This window comes from Dermacentor andersoni, chromosome 1 (assembly GCF_023375885.2).
Source record: "Dermacentor andersoni chromosome 1, qqDerAnde1_hic_scaffold, whole genome shotgun sequence".
NCBI classification, from domain to species: domain Eukaryota; kingdom Metazoa; phylum Arthropoda; class Arachnida; order Ixodida; family Ixodidae; genus Dermacentor; species Dermacentor andersoni.
In genome coordinates this window covers 209,259,618-209,268,510 of record NC_092814.1, presented here as the reverse complement: position 1 = coordinate 209,268,510, position 8,893 = coordinate 209,259,618, and the positions used below count along the sequence as shown (strand labels likewise).

At 48.8% G+C, this 8,893-nt stretch overlaps 1 pseudogene; it reads left to right on the top strand.

The window, feature by feature from the left end:
- Positions 1–4,884: 4,884 nt before the first annotated feature.
- Positions 4,885–8,893, top strand: part of LOC126546933 (uncharacterized) — a 43,011-nt pseudogene continuing 39,002 nt past the window's right edge.

Here is an 8,893-nt window from a genome sequence, read left to right as displayed (position 1 = left end):
ATATGGGAGAGGCCTTTGCCCTGCAGTGGGCGTAACCAGGCTGATGATGATGATGATGATGATGATGATGATGACTAAACACTCATTTACTGCCTCTTTAGAGGAGTTACAAAGCAGCAGGTACAAGATTCCTCCGGTGTCCTGGGAGAAATAAATGCTATTGCAAGTTTTTCTGAGCTTTGTGGTTATTTTATGGGTGATGCGCGGCGAAAGTTTAGGCTCTGTGGGTTATTCAAGCGTTATACACACGATATCTCACTGAAGAGGCCTCTACGGCGTCATGACGAAACATAGCATGATGAATGTCACCAGGTATTGCACGCCTTCTTTATGGCTTTGCGATCGCACATTGTGAAGATGCCGGTGAGTTCCATTTGTTTGTAGACATACTACGTAACAACAGAGTAGGTACTGATGAACTGGAGCTAACAGATCACTTTCCTGTCCTGAGCTTAAAGCTCACGAGTTTGTGCGCTAGCCGGAGAAGGGTGGAACGACGGCTGATGGGAACAACTGGCGACCAAGGAATGAAAACGATATACAAAATAATTAATGCAATTATTCGCCGGTACACGAGGAAGCAGAGAAGAGAACAATGGGCGGATTTTTGCTCAGTATTGACGCAACAGACAGTCCGGACAGGCCGCCATTGGAATATGAACCTGGCAACGTTTAACGCTAGAACGTTATCTAGTGAGGCGAGTCTAGCAGTGCTATTGGAGGAATTAGAGGGCAGTAAATGGGATATAATAGGGCTTACTGAAGTTAGGAGGCCAAAAGAAGCATATAGAGTGCTAAAAAGCGGGCACGTCCTGTGCTACCGGGGCTTAGCGGAGAGACGAGAACTAGGAGTCGGATTCCTGATTAATAAGAACATAGCTGGTAACATACAGGAATTCTATAGCATTAACGAGAAGGTGGCAGGTCTTGTTGTGAAACTTATTAAGAGGTACAAAATGAAGGTTATACAGGTCTACGCCCCTACATCCAGTCATGATGACCAGGAAGTCGAAAGCTTCTATGAAGACGTGGAATCGGCGATGGGTAAAGTCAAAACAAAATACAGTATACTGATGGGCGACTTCAATGCCAAGGTAGGCAAGAAGCAGGCTGGAGACAAGGCAGTGGGGGAATATGGCATAGGCACTAGGAATAGCAGGGGAGAGTTATTAGTAGAGTTTGCGGAACAGAATAATATGCGGATAATGAATACCTTCTTCCGCAAGCGAGATAGCCGAAAATGGACGTGGAGGAGCCCGAACGGCGAGACTAGAAATGAAATAGACTTCATACTCTGCGCGAACCCTGGCATCATACAAGATGTGGACGTGCTCAGCAAGGTGCGCTGCAGTGACCATAGGATGGTAAGAACTCGAATTAGCTTAGACCTGAGGAGGGAACGGAAGCAACTGGTACATAAGAAGTCGATCAATGAGTTAGCGGTAAGAGGGAAAATAGAGGAATTCCAGATCAAGCTACAGAACAGGTATTCGGCTTTCACTCAGGAAGAGGACCTTAGTGTTGAAGCAATGAACGACAATCTTGTGGGCATCATTAAGGAGTGTGCAATAGAAGTCGGTGGTAATTCCGTTAGACAGGATACCAGTAAGCTATCGCAGGAGACGAAAGATCTGATCAAGAAACGCCAATGTATGAAAGCCTCTAACCCTACAGCCAGAATAGAACTGGCAGAACTTTCGAAGTTAATCAACAAGCGTAAGACAGCTGACATAAGGAAGTATAACATGAATAGAATTGAACATGCTCTCAGGAACGGAGGAAGCCTAAAAGCAGTGAAGAAGAAACTAGGTATTGGCAAGAATGAGATGTATGCGTTAAGAGTAAGAGACAAAGCCGGCAATATCATTACTAATATGGATGAGATAGTTCAAGTAGCTGAGGAGTTCTATAGAGATTTATACAGTACCAGTGGCACCCACGACGATCATGGAAGAGAGAATAGTCTAGAGGAATTCGAAATCCCACAGGTAACACCGGAAGAAGTAAAGAAAGCCTTGGGAGCTATGCAAAGGGGAAAGGCAGCTGGGGAGGATCAGGTAACAGCAGATTTGTTGAAGGATGGTGGGCAGATTGTTCTAGAGAAACTGGCCACCCTGTATACGCTATGCCTCAGGACTTCGAGCGTACCGGAATCTTGGCAAAACGCTAACATAATCCTAATCCATAAGAAAGGGGACGCCAAAGACTTGAAAAATTATAGACCGATCAGTTTACTGTCCGTTGCCTACAAAGTATTTACTAAGGTAATTGCAAATAGAATCAGGAACACCTTAGACTTCCGTCAACCAAAGGACCAGGCAGGATTCTGTAAAAGCTACTCAACAATAGACCATATTCACACTATCAATAAGGTGATAGACCAATGTGCGGAATATAACCAACCTTTATATATAGCTTTCATTGATTACGAGAAAGCGTTTGATTCAGTCGAAACCTCAGCAGTCATGGAGGCATTGCGGAATCAGGGTGTAGACGAGCCGTATGTAAAAATACTGAAAGATATCTATAGCGGCTCCACAGCCACCGTAGTCCTTCATAAAGAAAGCAACAAAATCCCAATAAAGAAAGGCGTCAGGCAGGGAGATACGATCTCTCCGATGCTATTCACAGCGTGTTTACAGGAGGTATTCAGAGACCTGGATTGGGAAGAATTGGGGATAAGAGTTAATGGAGAATACCTTAGTAACTTGCGATTCGCTGATGATATTGCCTTGCTTAGTAACTCAGGGGACCAACTGCAATGCATGCTCACTGACCTGGAGAGGCAAAGCCGAAGGGTGGGTCTAAACATTAATCTGCAGAAAACTAAAGTAATGTTTAACAGTCTCGGAAGGGAACAGTAGTTTACAATAGGTAGTGAGGCACTGGAAGTGGTAAGGGAATACATCTACTTAGGACAGGTAGTGACTGCGGATCCGGATCATGAGACTGAAATAATCAGAAGAATAAGAATGGGCTGGGGTGCGTTTGGCAGGCATTCTCAGATCATGAACAGCAGGTTGCCATTATCCCTCAAGAGAAAAGTTTATAACAGCTGTGTCTTACCAGTAATCACGTACGGGGCAGAAACCTGGAGGCTTACGAAAAGGGTTCTACTTAAATTGAGGACGACGCAACGAGCTATGGAAATAAGAATGATAGGTGTAACGTTAAGGGATAAGAAAAGAGCAGATTGGGTGAGGGAACAAACGCGAGTTAATGATATCTTAGTTGAAATCAAGAAAAAGAAATGGGCATGGGCAGGACACGTAATGAGGAGGGAAGATAACCGATGGTCATTAAGAGTTACGGAATGGATTCCAAGGGAAGGAAAGCGTAGTAGAGGGCGGCAGAAAGTTAGGTGGGCGGATGAGATTAAGAAGTTTGCAGGGACAACATGGCCACAATTAGTACATGACCGGGGTAGTTGGAGAAGTATGGGAGAGGCCTTTGCCCTGCAGTGGGCATAACCAGGCTGATGATGATGATTGACGCAAATTCCAAGGATATAGGGAGGGGTCGACGATTGCCGTGCTGGAATGTTCCGACATCACAAGCTGTTTGAAAACCTCGCATTGAAACTAGGGATGATCCTGGCTTCTCTAGCGAATGACTTCGTTAAGCTATACTGTTTAGGCAAGTCAACTGACACAGACAACCCACTTTAGCTGCTAGTTTTGTATCCGATGGATAGTCTCTTTACCATGAGAGAGCTGGAGCTAGCTTCAAGCAGCCTCTGACGACGCTTTGCGATAGAACTAGGCCTTATCAGTGCTCAGATGGTCACTAACTTACAGGTGGATTGACGACGCGAGCTGCTTGAATGTTTAACACGAAAGTCTTGAATCAAGTGTGAGTCGCAGGTGACATGCGCCATTTACGGAAAATAACATATCTGGTATCGGTGCTGAAACCAGAAAAAAATCCTGGAGCCCTGGACTCATACAGAACGGTATTAGTGATGTCTTCTTCTCAGTTAGTGAGGAGATTAGATGCAGAATACTTACCTGGTACGTGGAATGGGGCTGGAATCTCCCATTGTGCATTACTTGGTTTCAGCAGCGTCCTAGCGCTCAAGATAATGTCTTCGACCTGCTAAGCCATAGAGAATGCTGCATTGAGAATGGTTTCTGGACACTTGCTGTTTTCATAGATGTCTCGGAGGCACATGATTGGGTGTCTCAAGAAATAATCATCAACCAGTTACATGTAATAGGCATCACCGGTCATCTTTCGCGCTTTATCCGCACATTTTTGAATGATCGGCACAATACAGTTAAAGAAGACATTTTGAGTGATGAAGTACGTATTTTTTGTGGTGTACCACATGGAAGTGTATTATCTCCCTTGCTCTTTAACAACGCCGTGGCTAGCCTTCCACGCGCATTAGGCCTTCGAACTTCAGGGAAGATGTCACTCTATATGGATGACATCTTCTTGTGGGTCTCTGACTCCCTACACCACCGTCTTGCACGAATAGCCTAGGGTGCAGTGAGTCCTATTCAGGTCCACTTGTCAACGCTTGGCCTACCATTATCAGCGCAGAAATTGCCACTCGTCTTATTTCCAGGGCTGAAATGAAACGCTGCACTCTTGAAGATGAGTTTAGGTGACTGCACTGTGTTGTATCGTCATGGCAACGCACGTGCCTATGAAGCTGGGTGCACCTGCTGTAATCACTTTCTTCCCTTACTCTCTATTTGTCCCTTCACGTCTTTCTTGCTGTGTGCTATATATTGCACGCGATACCCGTAATACACGTTCTTTTGCTCGGTTGATCTTCTTGAGAGTACGTGGTCTCTTCAGTGGCGACGAGGATGGGATGAGCCTGCCGCCCCACCAGCAACACCCCGGTAGCCATGGCCGGATACGCAAGCCACTGCTATGGACCACTGGCCGGCATATCTAGTGCGGCTAGAAGCTTTCTTTGAAGGCAACGGCATCACGGAAGAAAAGAAGAAGCGAACATTGCTCGTAGCAGAGCTGAGCACTCACACGGTGGCCGTCGTTAGTAGACGCTGCGCGCCAACAAAGGTGAACGAGCTGTCGTACAATGAAGCACTCAACATACTGCAGAAGCATTTTTCGCCCAGCCCGAATGAAATAGCCCAATCCTACAAATTTTTCTCACGCAACCAGATGCCAGGAGAGCCAGTCAGAGATTTTCTTGTAGCCATTCGGCAATTGGCGGATACCTGCAACTTCGGCACTTCACTTGACAGGATGCTCCGGGACCGTATAGTAGTGGCTTGCAAGACAACTCGGCACGTCGTCAACTGCTTTCGAAGGCATCCTTAACAAGAAGCGAAGCAGAGGAAATCGCCTTAGCAGTGGAAATGGCGGAAGAAAACGTGAAGACGTGGAAGACTGCGCCTGAAGACGAAGGCGTACACATGTTAAGAAACATGTATGCACGACGTGAAAGTCGGCCACCATGCTTCAGGTGTGGAAAAACAGGGCACGACCCCAGAACCTGCTGGTTCCACTCGGCGAAGTGCTACCGGTGCCAGCAGCGCGGTCATGTTCGCAAGATGTGTCCCGGACAAGCAGACAGCAGAACAAGGGAACCGTTCACGTGGCCACACCAGCAAATTAATGCCGTGCATCCGTCAGCAGGAAACTGCAACGATCCGGGATCAGAAGCTCTGTTCCTCGTTGAAACGGCAGATAATTTCGTTCGAAACATTCACACCATAAAGGCAATAATGTACACTCTACTTTGGAATGGAATAGCGATCATGATGCAGCTGGACACAGGGTCCCCGGTTTCTATCATCACTTGGCCCACCTACGTACAGCATCAAGATGCCTGGCCGAAACTGCAAGAATCGCCCCTCAAGTTGTCATGCTTCCTTGGACCACTGCCGGTGCGTGGCCAGTTACAGCTCGACGTTTCCTTGGGTTCGAAGACTACGAAAGCCACATTAGCGGTGCTGAGTTGTTCCGGGCCGAGCCTGTGTGGCCAGGACGTCATGACAGCGCTGGACCTTCTTGGGGAGCCGGTGCTCAGCGCAACGCAGGAAGGTGAGAGTGCAGTCATTCGTGAAGTTGGCAGTGGCGTTCAAGTCTTGTTAGAAGAATTTTCCGACGTGTTTCGACCCGAGTTAGGGCTCATAAAGGGACCGCCCGCCCGTTTGCCATTGCGGGATGATGCTGTTCCTCGGTTCTGTTAGGCGCGGCCGGTGCCGTACGCGTTGCGCTCAAAAGTGGAGGCCGAAATTGATCGGTTAGTTGAAAATAGAATTCTTGTCCCGGTCGCACACTCGGAGTGGGCGGCACCCGTGGTGGCGGTGGTAAAGCGTAACGGAAACATTCGCTTATGCGGCGATTTCAAAACTACTGTCAACCAAGCCTGCCATACGATCCAGTATCCACTCCCACGCATAGAGGACATCATGGCGATGTTAAACGGCGGTGAAGTTTTTACAACTATCGATCTCCGGGACGCCTACAATCAAATTGCGTTAGACGAAGAATCGCAACTGCTCACGACGGTGAATACACAGACGGGCCTTTTTTGCTTCACACGCCTTCCGTTCGAAGTAGCCTCTGCGCCAGCGCTATTTCAGCAACGCATGGAAACAATTTTGCAAGGACTGCCCGGAGTACAGGTCTATTTGGACGACGTAATCATTGCAGAAAAGCGGAATGACGCCGCCACCTTACGCCGAGTTCTGGGAAGGTTTCGCGAGTTCGGAGTGCGGCTGAATCGGGAGAAGTCAAGATTTCGTGAGAATGAGGTTGATTTTTTGGGTTACAAAATCAACGATAAGGGCGTGCACGCCAAAAGGGAAAATCTTAAGGCTATTCTGGACGTCGGTACACCCACGGGAGTGCCCGAGTTAAGGTCATTTTTGGGTCTGGTCACCTATTACCAAAAGTTTCTACCGCAGGCAGCCACGATCCTTGCGCCTCTGTACGAACTATTGCGCGCCAGGACGGAGTGGAAGTGGGGCATTGCTCAGCAGCAGGCGTTCCAAGAGGTCAAAGTACTGATAAGCAGAATTTCTTGCCCATTACGACCCGGACAAACCGTTGGTACTAGAATGTGACGCTTCATCAGTTGGCATTGGAGCCGTCCTTTCTCACGGCACAGCTGAGGGGATGAGGCAACCCATTGGCTTCTGCTCCCGCATACTCACAGACGCAGAGCGGAAGTATTCGCAGCTTGAAAAGGAAGCTCTGGCATTAGTGTTAGGACTGGCGAAATTCCGAGCATATTTGTTGGGTAGGAAATTCACACTTCTGACTGATCACAAGCCATTAGTCCAGATAAGCCGGTTCCAGCCATGGCGGCCGCAAGTATACAACGGTGGGCCCCCCAGATGAGCACCTACTCCTAGATCGTCAAGTTCAAGGACGGCAAGGCGAATGTTCCGGCTGATGCATTGAGCCGCCTGCCACGGGCAGCGCCTTCCAAGGAAGTGTCCGGAGACGAGGACGGCGCTGATGACTGTGAGTACGTACATCTCACCGCCTGTTTGGACAGTAGGGTGCTGTCAGCCAAACAACTGGCCCGCTATACGGTCGAAGATGAGGAGTTACTTGTGGTGCGGAAGTGGGTGCAGGAATACTGGCCTCGGCATTTAGACGCGAAGCAAGTCACTCTGAAGCCGTACGTAGTCCGGAGGGGCGAGCTAACTGTGAGAGAAGGCCTGGTGTTCTGGGGCCACCGAGTCGTCGTGCCTAAAGCAGCCAGGAACGCAGTGTTGCAGCTGATTCATGAGACACATCAAGGAATCACCGCGATGAAGAGACTAGCTCGCTCGCTGCTTTGGTATCCCGGCATTGATAAACAGATTGAGCAGCTCGGTAAGACGTGCCACTTATGTGTTCAAGCTGCACCGATGCCTCCACGCCTGGTACCAGTCCCGTGGCCGGAAACCAGGCAGCCGTGGTCTCGTCTGCACATTGATTTTGCGGATCCGGTGGATGGCTACATGCTATTAATTATGGTCGATTCCCACAGTAAGTGGATGGAAGCTGTGCATTTGCAAGCTTCCACAACTGGGACGACTGTAGATGCCCTGCGCATCCTCTTTAGCACTTTTGGGTTGCCGCGCACAATCGTCACAGATAATGGGCCGCAGTTTGCAAGCCGGGAATTCCAGACTTTCACTACGGTGAATGGAATAAAGCACATTCGCGCTGCCCCATATCACCCTCAATCGAATAGGTTAGCGGAACGAGTGGTGCGTACCATAAAACAAAGCCTGAAGAAAAAACAGGCAAGGATCAATGCAAACGCGGCTGGCCAGGATCTTGCACAACTACCGACGAACGCCGCTGTCAGGCGGAAAAACGCCGGCTATGCTGCTGATGGGGCGTGAGCTACGCTCCCGATTAGATAACTTGTTGCCGTCAGAAACAGAGCGTTACAGTTACCCTTTTGCCAATGATTTCTTGCGGAAGGATAAACCAATTTGGGTGCGAAACTACGGTTGCCTCGGAGACCCATGGACTCAAACACGTGTCCAAACAACAGAGGGGTCTCGGATGGTGACTGCCGAGGGACCGGAGGGTGAACTCATGCGACGACACTTGGACCAAGTGCAACCGCTTGTGGTGGTGCAGGACTCGGAGCAAGTGCAGCCGCGTCTCTCAGCCAGAGCCGACAGAGCCGTCGACAAAACCGCTAGTGCGAATACGACGGATGAGACCACAACCCTGGAACTACGAAGGTCAACCCGTTCGAGACGTCCCCTGACAGGTTCTCTCCCTAAGAGAACAGGAGACTGTTGTATCGTCATGGCACCGCACGTGCCTATGAAGCTGGGTGCACCTGCTGTAATCACTTTCTTCCCTTACTCTGTATTTGTCCCTTTCACCTCTTTCTTGTTGTGTGCTATATATTGCACGCGATACCCGTAATACACGTTCTTTTGCTCGGTTG